The sequence below is a fragment of the Coffea arabica genome, chromosome 5e (genome assembly GCF_036785885.1).
Source record: "Coffea arabica cultivar ET-39 chromosome 5e, Coffea Arabica ET-39 HiFi, whole genome shotgun sequence".
Taxonomy (NCBI): Eukaryota; Viridiplantae; Streptophyta; class Magnoliopsida; order Gentianales; family Rubiaceae; genus Coffea; species Coffea arabica.
Genome location: NC_092318.1, coordinates 15,825,848 through 15,839,857, shown reverse-complemented (window position 1 = coordinate 15,839,857; position 14,010 = coordinate 15,825,848).

The following is a 14,010-nucleotide window of genomic DNA, read 5'->3' as shown; positions in this document are numbered from 1 at the left end:
CATTTCCGGACTTTTCCCTAGCTTGACTGGTACTACTTGGAGCTTGCTGAATGGCTATTGGATGAACTTGTTGTTGTTGTGTGTGTACCTTTGGGATGGAATGAGGAAATAATGAAGCCATGATGGCTGGAAAAGTAAGCAAATTCAGGGGAAGTGCTGTCCGAACTTTGAAAGGACTTGATTGCATTGAGTGTATGATGGATGATTGCTGAGCCATTGAGGTGAGTGACCTCAAACTGTTTCCAAATTTACTTTTGAACCGCTTTACTGCATTATCTACTTTTGAACTGTTTTCAAAGTTAATTTTGGAACTGTTTTCTTACATATCATACATACCAGCATTTTATGCTGCCACTAGCCGTTGGGTCAGTCCCACTAGTGCGCATTTCTTTTACACTGCCACTAGCCGTTGGGTCAGTCCCACTAGTGAGCATTTCTTTTACACTGCCACTAGCCGTTGGGTCAGTCCCACTAGTGCACATTTTTTTTACTCTGCCGCTAGTCGTTGGGTCAGTCTCACTAGTGAGCATTTCATTTTGCAATGCCACTAGCCGCTGGGTCAGTCCCACTAGTGAGCATTTCATTTACACTGCCACTAGCCGTTGGGTTAGTCCCACTAGTGAGCATTTCTTTTACTCTGCCACTAGCCGTTGGGTCAGTCCCACTAGTGCGCATTTCTCTTATTCTGCCACTAGCCGTTGGGTCAGTCCCACTAGTAAGCATTTCTTTTACATCGCCACTAGCCGTTGGGTCAGTCCCACTAGTGCGCATTTCTCTTATTCTGCCACTAGCCGTTGGGTCAGTCCCACTAGTGAGCATTTCTTTTGCATCGCCACTAGCCGTTGGGTCAATCCCACTAGTGAGCATTTCTTTTGCATCGCCACTAGCCGTTGAGTCAGTCCCACTAGTGCGCATTTCTCTTATTCTGCCACTAGCCGTTGGGTCAGTCCCACTAGTGAGCATTTCTTTTGCATCGCCACTAGCCGTTGGGTCAGTCCCACTAGTGCGCATCTCTTTTTATCGCCACTGAACATGGGTCAGTCCTACCAGTGAGCATTTCATTTTCATTGCCGCTAAACATGGGTCAGTCCCACTAGCGTGCATTTCATTTACATTGCCACTAAACATGGGTCAGTCCCACTAGTGTGCATTTCATTTGCATTGCCACTGAACATGGGTCAGTTCCACCAGTGAGCATTTCATTTTCATTGCCGCTAAACATGGGTCAGTCCCACGAGCGTGCATTTTATTTTCATTGCCACTAAACATGGGTCAGTCCCACTAGTGTGTATTTCATGTTTCATTGCCACTGAACATGGGTCAGTCCCACCACTGAGCATTTCATTTTCAATGCCGCTAAACATGGGTCAGTCCCACTAGCGTGCGTTTTATTTTATACCGCCACTGAACATGGGTCAGTCCCACCAGTGAGCTTTTCATTTCCACTGCCGCTGAACATGGGTTAGTCCCACCAGTGAGCATTTTATTTCATTGCCGCTAAACATGGGTCAGTCCCACTAGCGCGCATTTTATATCGCCACTAAACATGGATCAGTCCCACTAGTGAGCATTTCATTTACATCGACACTAAACATGAGTGAATCTGATTTTAAATTTCATGTTGGGGTCAGTCCCGATTTTAAATTTCATGTTGGGGTCAATCCCGATTTTAAATTTATGTTGGGGTCAGTCCCCTTCGGGTCAGTCCCGATTTTAAATTTCTGCCTCGGGTCAGTCCCGATTTTAATCTTCTGTTGCGGGTCAGTCCTGATTTACATTTCCTGTCTCGGGTCAGTCCCAATTTAAATCCCTTTGTTCGGGCCAGTCCCATGTTTAAAATTCCTTGTTTAGGTCGGTCCTCCGAGTAGTGTACAGCCGAATAACACAGGTACGTATTTGGTGTCTACTTTTTTGTCTCAAGTTTTTCCAAATCTCAGACAAAGAGGGGCAAACTGTAGACACCAAATTTTTAAGGTATTTTTTGTTTACTGGTTTTTTTTATTTTTGATTAATTTCATTTACTTTTAATCTTTTATTTTTAAGTCATTTTATCTTTTAATTAAACTTTAATCATTTAATCATTTTATTTTGCTTGTTTCGATTCTAGGTTTTTATTTTATTTAATTTTTTATTTTTGATTCGTGTCTCTTGTCTTACTTTAATTGAATTAAAAGTTTTTTTGCACTAAAAAGAAACAAAAAGAAAAAAGGAAAAGTCAATCAAAGGGACAAGAATAAGACACATAAGCTTATTTTGGGGATTGAAATCTTGGCCTTTCATATTAGGTTTAGTTTTTGGGGTGCCTTTAAAGATGAAAGGAGCCGCAAGCCAAAAGGGGGGGAACAATTAGACAGGGGAGCTTCAGTCTGAGGCTGGAAAAAAAAAAGGAAAGGGAACAGAAAAAACAGAGGCGGCGATCTGAAGGAAAAGGAGGAGACAACAAAACAGATGGGGTTTTAGGGCTGGAAGAAAGGAAGAGAGCCGGCTGAGGGGAGCTAAGTGAGAAAAGACTACGGACGGCTGAAGAAAATTCAACGGGGCGAGCAAAAGAAAAGAAACAGAGGAGGCCGAGAGAGGTTTCAGCTAAAAATAGAGCGAGGGGGCTGAGGGCAACAACAGAGAGTGATAGAAAGGGGGAGGCGGCTGAGCTTGGAAAAAACGAGAACTGGAGAGTAAAAAGGGCCGGCAAGAAAGGGCGAGAGGAGGAAAGGAACCGAGGGATTGCCGCAAGTGAGAAAGAAAAGGGAAAAACCAAGCGACGAAGAAGGCTAGGAAATCTGGGAGAAAAAGCTTCGGGAGTTGGGCTAGAGGAAAGGTAAAACCAGAAACGAGGGTTTCTGGAGCTGAAGGAAGAAAAGCAAAGAAACCGAGAAAGAAAGGCGAGAAAGTCGTGGGCTGAGGAAAATAAAGCCACGGGCGGCTAAGAGGAAAACGAAAGAGCTTGGGGGAAGTGAAGAAACCTGGGTAAGATCATAGAGGAATCAGAAAAGAAAGAAACAGGAGGAGACCCAGGGAGCTTTGTCTGGGGGCTTGAAAAAAAAAACAGAAGAAAAGAAAGAAACAGAGAGCTGAGAGAGCTTGAGGCAAAACAAGAGGAAGAGGGCCGGAAAGTAAACTAAGAGGAAGGGAAACCAGAGAGGAAATTTTCTGAAGGAAGAAGAAACGAGAAGAAGAGTCGGCCCTGTTTCTTTTGCCTTTCTTTCTGTCGCGCATCGCCGGCCATCCCAAAATCTCCTCTCTCCTCACGCCATCTGCCCAAGCTACCACCAGTCCACATCCGCTGCTGCTCGCTCCCTCCGTCGACCACCACCAGCACCGCCACCGTCCAGCTTCGATTCAACTTCAGAAACCGAGAGCCCTGTAAGTTTTCTCTTAAAATTTCAGTTCTTCTTAAGTTTCTGAAATGGGTTTGCCGTGACATTTTTTTAGTGCAAATCTCCTGTTAATTAGCCTAAATTTTTGAATACATATGCTTGTGGGCTGATTGGACTGAATTTCCTTGGGTTGCTGACAATTTTGGGGTTGATTATAACCCCATTTGAGCCGAAAATTGATGATGTTTTAATGCCCATTTGGCGTTGGATGAAATGTCTGATTGAAAGTTCTAATTAAAAGATAACTTGCCTACATCTTGCGTAAAAGGAAAATGACATGGTCAGCAATGGTAGAAGGTAGAGTTTTATTTTTTGAGGGTTTCTTGCGTGCTTATTTTGGTGTCATTTCTGTTTTCTTTGTCTTGTCCTTCCCTATGTATCAAGCTGCTGTTATGAGAGGGAATAGCTAGAGTTGAGACTGAATTGTCGATATTGCTCTGATTGAAAAGAAAGCTGAACTGATAATATTAATTGATGTTAGCTTATTTGATGCGCTTTTCATTGAGATGTTTTTCATCATGTCCAGCCATCTGTTTGGGTTTTGCCGCATGTTTCATTACCTAATGTTTGTATTTGGGAGAAAAACTTGATGTTTGATGTTCGGGTTGAGATTGGCATAAGAATTTGCCGCTTTGGGTTGCTGAAGCTCTGTGTTTGCTTGAAGTTAATGTTTAGCTTGCTGTTCATGGTTTTGGATAGTTCGTGCCTTATATGTTTGAATAGGACTGAAATCTTTTGATATTTTGAACAATTTTTGAGTTTGATCAACTTCAATTCAAGCAAAAATCTGATGAAATTCTAATGCCCTCAACCTGTTTGTTAAAATGACCGAACGATGTTTGGCTTGTATTGATATGCGAGGAAGACGAACTGGGTCGGGGAAATATTTATGAATTTTCAATTTGACCCCTGGACTTTACTTTTCTTTAATTTCGCCCCCAAACTGCTATAATTCACTCAATTGGGTCCCTGCTTTTGTTACATTTGAACCCCTCAAGCTGCCCTTTGTTCTGTCTTGGCCCAGAGAACTAGATAATTTAACCAATTTTGTCCCTTTAAATGTTTTCTTCTTTGATACGAGTTAATGTGATTCTTGGATAGATTATTTCTGGGATTAAGAGCATAATTAGTCCTTAATAATTTTAGTTATCTTGTTTATTTTGTTGGATTTAGTATTATGGGTTTAGGTTTTGGGTAATGATATTTGTTTGGGTTTGTAAAGGTGGATCTGATTTATTTTGATTGGGTTTCTAGTTTGGGTTTAAGAGAGTGGGTTTAGCTTATATACTTGGGTTTCTAGTTTAGGCTTAGGAGGATAAAATCCAACACTTTTGGGTTGGGTTTTAGGATTGGGCCTTGACTAATTTGGTTGGGTTCTGATTGGTAAAAAGTGAATTGACCCACTTCATTCTCTTGGACTTCCGATCGGGCCAAGTGGTCTTGGCCCAAAAAGAGGAGTCATAAAATGGCCCAATGGCCTGTTTGATTAAGAATCTGGTAATTGAATTTGCGAATCAGTCCCTGGATTTTCCCTTAACTATATTGTGGCCCTAGAGATTTTCATTTTCTTTCAATTGGGTCCTTAATTTAATTGCAAATAGGTCCTTGAACTTTATTTTTCTTTGATTGCGACCCCAGATTTTTGTGATGATTATAATTTGACCCCAAAGCTTTGTTAATTTTTGTAATCAAGTCCTTCATTGTTTTAATTTCTTGAATGTAGGTTGTTTATATGATTTAATTGATTCAATTTCATGATTCATTTTTATCTTTATGATTGTTTTGTTAATTAAAGTGGTGCCTTGACCTTTTCTTTGTATTTTGGAGGGCAAATAAGTGATTTCATTTCACTAGGGTCCCGACCCAAGGGAGGTACACTCTATCCCTTATTTCCACTTTATTTGACCCTATGTGCATTATATGACTTTATGTGCTTAATTGCATACCTTTTAAGTGTTTTCATTTTATTTATTTATTCGCTTTATTTGTTTTAGTTTAGTATATTTATTTTATTTTTTGAAAGGCATTTGAATGCCACAATTGTAATAGTTAGGCTATTATATCATTTCATTTAATTCCTCCCCCTTAGATTGTAGTAGGCTTCCCCCCCCGAATGTAATAGTTAGGGTTTTATTTTTTTTACTTGCCTTATGTGTTGCATGCCTATGTGCTATGTGTTACCGCTTTCTTAGGTTTTGGCATCTAGATATGCATGCTTATGTGTTATGTGAATTACGTGCTCACATGTCTACTTGCTTTAATTATGCACATTACTTATATATGTGTATGATGGATGTAAATGCACGAAACCGTGGCTAGTCCAACGCTAGTCATGGTCTTCCCCTCAAGCTCTTACAAGTCCAATGCTTGTGAGAGAGCGCTAGTGAAGGACTAGTCCAATGCTAGATCCAATAGGACCGTCCCTCGCTAGTACATTCGCATGCCTTCATCTCATGCATATCTTCACTTTCTAGGGCCTTTTTCACCATGTCGCATGACACTTCCCTTATATATGTATACCCCTTCCTCAATATTTTCCCTTATATGTATATTACTTGCCCATTTTGCATGCAAACATGACATTAGACTTGCATTTCATATAACCATTAGAACTAGGTTAGTTCATTTGCTTGATTAGATTAGGAAATTGCCCCTTGGATGTGGGATATGGACGAGTTTGGCTTTTCTAGCCTTAGTACGCTCGTATTCCCTCTATTAAAGGGAAAATTGAGTCACGAACATTAGTCCCCCGTACCCGACATAATGCATTCCTTTGAGACATGTATATTTTTAAATTATTTTATCCTTTTCTTCTTCTTAGAGTCTCATATTTTTGCATAATTCGTGGCTTCTTTAAAGAGTCATTATTGGGTCTCACAATTAATGTGATTGGCACTAATTGAACTTTGAAGAGAAATTTTGTCCCCCGATACCCTCCTAGGTCTAGGGTTGCATTCATATAGTACGTCCAAATGTGATAAATGCTTTGGTTAAAACAAGAAAATCCTTGACTAAATCACGCAACTAGCCTTGGCTAGGTCGAAGGGGTGCCTTGGATTTTTATCCTTGCCTTCCCCTTCGTCAAATGTGACTCCCGAACCTTTTTCGTTGGTTTACGTAAACTAGGAGTCGTTTAAAAGGGGTTTTTCTTACTTTATTTTTCTTTAAAAAAATTCATTTTAGGTGACTTGGTACACCTTAACTCTATACCAAGTGGCGACTCCGATTTTTATTCAAAAACCCTTTTTAAACTATATTTTGGGTCAAATCGTCGCATTTTTAAGTCCCATTTAGACCCGTGCTCTTTATTCATTTTTCAAATCAAAAATTCACTTTTTTAAACCATTTATTTAATTTTCTTGTAAAAAATGGGGCGCGACAGGTACGAATGCAGTTAATTTTCTTGGTGGAGGACTGTTTTCATATGAAACTAGTTAATTAAACATCAAAATGCTATATTATGGCCTAGGTTTATAATTTTAGGATTTAGGATCCTTGAACTTGTTCTTAAAACTTAATAATTGACTAAATCCTTATTTTTGATATAGACATCTACTTTTGTGAAATTAGATATGAGAAGGGGAAAACTTAGTTCTTAAAACTTATAGTAAGGAAATAAACAATAAGTGTTCATATCGATTCTAGGAGCTGAGTTTTAGCTATAGACGCAACCCTACCCCGAGGCGTGAACTTCAATTACTTAAAGCTTGGTGAGTGTTGTATATTTGTTTATAATGATTGAATACATGATGAACAATAAATGTTATATGCTTAGTTGACTAATACTTGTTGGATTATTGATGTTTGAATTGTTTGAGTGAAATTTGATAATTGCTACTATTTTATTGAAAGGCGACCGCATTCTTTATTGCACTCAATCTAAGTGAATTTTGAAAATGATAAATGCCTAATTGTTATTGAAATTATGCATGAATGTAAGTTGAGTATGTACTTTATTACATAGGCTGAACTGGACCCCAAACCCCACTGTTGGACAGTCTATTCGAGCCGGTAACAAGGTTGGTCGAGTTTGCTGGAAGACCTTGGGCACATAAGAAACGATAAGATAAAGAGAAAACTAAAAAACTAACGACTTCGTGAGCCGTACTTCGGTCCAAGTTTCAGATGGATACGTCCAGTTTTGATGTATATATTTTGAGTGGAATGAAAAGTTTGTGCTGCTAATTATTTTGAGCCATCTAATTTGGAATTTTTTTTGGGTAAAATATTTGGATTTGTTGTTACACTAGTGATGGAGTTAGAATTTTTTTAGTGGGTGACTTTTTCACTTATTATTGTAAAATCTTTTATGCTCAAATGAAAGTTCCAAATGCACATTTGTATGTTTTGCACTATGTAATTATCACTGTAAACGTATAATTTCAGTTTTACAATTTATAAGTTAAAAAATTTTGCATCGATTTTAGTTACGGAATCAACTATTATAAGGATAGGAGCAAAACAACAATAAATACAAGATTATTGAATATACACACCAGAACCTCAAATTTTCCAAGATATTGAACATTTTTTGTGATCATTTAATTAGATTTAATTTTGAGATAACACTACTGATCAATAGGATAATAAACGAAAATTGAGAATTTACCTTAAAATTCTAGGTGTGCAAGACGAGTAAGTTACAACATAATAGATATATAATTAACATATTTTTTCTAATGGCAAACCCCGTACACAGGTGAGGGATGCCAGTCCTTTATTTTATTCATGCAAATAAATATTCATGCAAATAAATAAAAAAGTACAAGAATTTTTGGGGGGGCCAAACATGACCTCAAATAATAAAATGAAGATTAATAATTGCAAATTTTTAATTAAATGTGACTTGTTGTGCAATAAAAACATGACATTATTGATTAGTTAACAATTAATTAGGAAAGATTGGTAATTAAATATGATTTGTTAGTCAACCAAAAAAAGAGCTCAAATTTTTGCTAATATGTTTTGTTAGGCCAAAAATGTGATTATTGGGCAACCAATGAAACAACAGAAGAGGCCAAATTCTCTCACAACCATACATGCAATTAGAGAACTGCCACTTCTTAGTCAATCAAAATTTGCCACATCATCAATCTCATTTGCAATTGGAGGACTATCACCGATTAGTCAATCACAACTAAGCACATCATTCGGACGATTGCATTCATGCTTTTACTATATATGCTAATGACATTATTAATGAGTTACCGATTAATAGTGAAAGATTGGTACTTAAATGTGATTTGTTGGGCAACACAAAAAAAGAGCCCAAATTTTTTGGTAATGGGTTTTGTTAGGTCAAAAATGTGATTTATTGGGCAACCAAAAAAAAACAGAAAAAGCCAAATTTTCCCACAATCTTACATGCCTCGATATCTTGAGCATATGAGATGTAGCTGTAAATGGATAACTGCAAGTTTTGTTTTATTTGTGCAAAACTTGAAAATTCTCTATACAATTTTTGATGGAGAAAATCCATCTTGCTAAAACATATTATTCGATTTCATCCACTACAGAATCAAAAGTGGAGGCTGTAAGGCAAAAGCTAGTTCTATCATGACCTTTACCTATATATTTGTATTTATTTGACTATTTTGATCGTCGGATATATTTCAACATTCATATGGCAGTCAAATTTAGCTAATTGATATAGATTATATTTGACTACACAGTCTACACATCTATTGTCCAAACAACAGCTCTAACTATTACTTGCACCCTATTGTCTCTCCATCTGTATTGAGGATATGCATCTATTGTTTGAATGGTCTCTTCACAAAAGTCTTTTAGATAATTATTTCCATAAACAACATTCTTTGTCAAGCAAGTATCTGAGGGATTAGCAGGACCACAAGAGCCATGAAGCATGTGTTTAACTATCATCTCATATAGATGATGATGAATTCTTTATTTGGAATTTCTGTAGAAACAATTTTATCATATTCTTCAGGACTATACAATTTATATTTAGACATTAATATTAAAACAATGAGCATGTGACATTCTTCATTTTTGATAGTCAATTACATACGTATAAGCAGGTATCTCACCAAAAATGCACTTTTTAAATAATTGATCTTTTAACAATTCTAAGTTCGAGTGTAATACTCTAGCGAGCAAAGCTAGTCTATTTTGTACTTCTCTTCTATCAATTAGATCATCTATGATCTCTGGCCAATTAGGATTGCATATTATAGTTAGAAAGATATCTAGTTTCCCAAATATTTGGACCAAAGTCATTGCGTCCATATATTTGTATCTCATATTCCTTGGTCCTCAATGAAGGATGGTGGTAATATGATTTACCGACCAAATTTTGATGCTTGTGCTTCACCTGCAGCCACAACATCAATGATTCCTTGCAAAAATTTCTTTTAGATTTCCTCTTGTTGATTCCTAAAGAAGTCAAGTCTTTGACTTTCTAGTTTAACATATTGATCTACCACATATTATTGTAGTAACCAAGCAAAATGAAACAGGAATGATTCATCATTATCCCTTATTTGGAGTTTATAAGTATATTACTCTCGAAGGGAAACAAAATACGGATCCTCTTGAAGGCTGTTGATTACTATGTCAGGTGGGTAAAAAATTCTTTATTAGTTATTATATATATGAAATTTTATACTAAACATTGCTAATTAATGAATTAGTATTTTACTTACCAGCATCTTCATTGTGAAGTAGTTCATCTACATTAGAGACATTCATTGGATGAATAGATTCAACTGCAATTTTGTTTTCTTTTGTTTTTTAGTTTGTACTCTTATTCCCTTTTTGGGAATACCTTGTACCATCCAAGATCACCAAAAGGAAATATTAGTGGGTACTGAAGCGGATCATAACATCCATAATAATATTGAATATTCTTTGAACTACCACTATGAGTATGTACTCTAATGTCTCGCTTTCCAGTCTCACCAATCTCTTCACCTTTCACCCACAAAGCCGCTACTTGTGAGTTTGTAGGCTTATTGTAGACCCTTTGATCAAGGGAAGGAAGGCTCTTCAAGACAATGTGATAATTATCAAGATTAGGCACCCCACTTAAAACTCGAAAAAAATCTAGCATATGGATTGCTTTACAATATGCACATGAGTTTTCTAATTAATGGCTCTGACAATCTAGGGCAAGATGCTAATCGATTGGCCAACTCAATCTTAGGATCATCGAAATATAATGGAAGGTTTTCACCATGACTGTTAACTAGATTCAACTCATTCAAAAAGTGGTAAACTTGCCCCTAAACTCTAAATGTATAGACTCCCATATTTCTTCTACATAATTTCTTGTCAAATTTAATGCCAAACAAAGTGAAGCCAAAATGGTTATTGTAGGCTCTTATCATAGCTTCTAAACATGAAGTTAAAAGCTCTTTTAGAATATCAGGGAGATTATTTTGAGAGAGGACTACTTCACCATTAGAACAATAAAAATTTGCCATCTTAGAACAGAATTTCTATGCTCTGCAATGCTCACATTGCAGCTACAATGGTAATCTATCAAGACAATCAGCTATAAAGTTTAATAAATCTCTTTCAATTGGACACAGTATACCTATAATATAATTTATATACAGTGATTAGTATTGATGGAATGTTACAAATTGACCTACATTAGAAATTAAGAAGAATTCAACATGAAGTTGAATGCTTGTTATTGCAGGACTGTTTAGATGTTTGACCGTAAGATTGTTGAGTAGGATAATTGACAATATCTATTTGACATTTATAGTATCAATAATCATATGGATTAACAAAAAGTGGTCTCAAAATGTTTTGAAAACACTCATAATATGATACAATTTAGATAGTAATGGTAATAATAAACTTGAAAACTTAATTAAGGTGTCATCAGAAATCAATGAAGAAGAAATATATATGTATATTTTGATTGCAAACAAATATAAGAAATATAATATAGTATTATAGTAGCAAAGTGGAAACTTGTCGAAATAGTGGGACATTTTAAACATATCCAATCCAAAATAAAAGAGAGTTACAAGAAAATCACATATTATTAAGTTCGTAATATTTTTAATTTTGCTTGTGCAAAAAAAATGTATGGAAGAAAGTAAAAATACATGTATTTTCTATACAGTACTAATTACCGATTTGAACCAGCTATTGCCGATCAGATTCCAATGTAGGCTTGACAAAAGCAGTATGACTGCCAGTCATTTTCACTGGAATGTTGCATTTGAGATGTAAAATGTTTACCCAATTTCTTAGATTTCCACCTTAGATATGCTCGTTTTCTATAATTCATCTTCTCCAAGTGTTTATGTTTAGCATTATATGAAGAAGGATGAAAAGCAATTGTAGAAAATGGTATTAAGAGTGCAGATGACTGCGAAGTGGAAACATTGTATGTTCCATTGATATCATGAGGTTCAAGGGCCATTAGATCATTGTTTTGATTGAAAATGTGTTCACAAAAAGGCCTTGTGTTGGAGATTAATGTAAGGTGAGCATGATCCAATTGAGGGAGTGTCCTCAAATGAGAACTATGTGTTCTAGGGACAAATGTAAGATTGATGGAGAGTAGTGAATGCTAAAAATTGGTCTTAATCATTCCAAGGTAGCTTTCATGATTTTCCATAATCATACTACCAATTTTTTCTCTTAGAGTAGGCAATGAGTCTACTTAGATCATTATTATTTCTGGAAACCTGATTATCTATACATGCATTTTTAGTGTGAATATTCATTAGATTAATAGAATGTGTGTTATCATTTTTTGTCTCTTAAGTATTTTTCCTGAGGAACATCTAGTGGAGGATCCAAAGAAAGACCGTGAAATGGTATTGCTGACATAGGCGAATGAGAAGCAGAAACAGTGTGTTGTTCTCTGATATCATGAAGATTGAAGCAATTTGATTGTCACTTTAATTCAAAATCTCCTAACAAGAAGGCTTCTATTGGAGGTTAATGTAAGCCCACCATGGTTCAATTGAGGAAAGGTCCTCAGATGAGAGCCATGTGATCCAAGAATAGATGTAAGATTGACAAAGGATGAGTGCTCAAGAATGGACTCAATTCCACTAATATAGGTTTCATGATTCTCCATAATCATGCTACCATTTAGCTCTATGACAGAATGGATCGTGAGCCTACATAGATAAGTATTATTTCATGAGGTATCAATTTGTGCACATCCAATATTAAACTGGATGTTCATTCTATTAGCAAAATGAGCTTTAGCGAGCACCATGTTTGCTAATAGCTCTTTATAATGTAACATTTTATGAGAGCTATTTGATCCGCTTTTTAATGAAGCTTGATAATTGCAACCTTCATCAAACAACTCATCTACTAAACTAAAGTGTTTTTGTGTTCATTTTTCTTTTCATACTAATCGAACTGAGAGTAAACACCTATAACTAATAATAGATAATCCAAAGGATAAACCTAAGCTATATACGGGAAGTCCATACTACTAAAAGAAGCAACTGAGGGAGGAATATACCACAAACTAATTATTTAAAGCTATCATATCCAACTGATCAAAATGGTTGGATACTAAAAGCCAACATATAAAAAAAAGTCATATAAAACATGAAATCAGTCAATAAATATTACATAAAAGTTAAGCAAGAAAAGGATTTACATTGTCAAAGTCACTAAACACCAAGAATTAATTACTGAAACACACAAACATTGTTTGACAAACAAACACACAAAATAAACAATAGAACTAAAGTGAAAGTAAAAGAAGCAGCAACTGAAAAAGCATGACTAACAAGGAAGTGGAAAACTAGATTTTTCATCACGAACATGTAATCATAGGGAACAGCAATATGGTTATCAAAATATGAGAATGAAACACAAGAAAACTTAGTGAACAAAATCCGCAAATATAGTGAAGGAATAGAAGAAGCTGACCTCTAATGCAAGCAAGTCATTCACTCCTCTTGTGAATCCTAAGTAAAGCCCTAAAAAAGTTCTCAATGGAAGTAAAACCTAGAAGGAAATTATCAATCGGGCCAAAAATATACAAATTATCCAATTGGTCTACTACTAATGGGAAAAAATTAGACTAAAAAAAAAAAGAAGAATAATCAGTCTTACTAGGAAAGAGTGCAGAGAAAAAGATAAAAAGATGGTATAACTTATTTAATGCTATCCCCTTGCAATGAAAAGATGAGACCATAAAACCCCAAAGTAGATTTTATGAGGTGATACACGATTCTCTTTCACTTTGATTTCTAATTTCTCCACGAAAAATAAAAAGAAAAGGCTAAATTCCTATGAAACCTATTGGACATCATAAGTAGAATAGGGGCAAAATCAAATGGAAAAATAATTTTTTTTATGTAAAAATGCTATGGATGGGAGATGAAACAAAGTATGGCTGAGAAAAATTCGATGGCCACCCATAATTTTGGGGGAAATATCATTTATTTGTGAGGGAGCAAAATAAATCTAATATGAGAAAAAGCCCCGCAATTGACTCTTTGAGAGTACAATTATCATGTGGCCAACCAATTTGTGTAAAAAAAAAAAATCAAAGACAAATCGCCGTGATTTGACATCGGAGAAAAAAAACATGGAGTAGTGTTTGCAAGGGCAGCTCAGCTGCTGTCTTTTCTATCTGAGACAACAAAGCAAGAATGGAAACACGCAAAGCAACAGA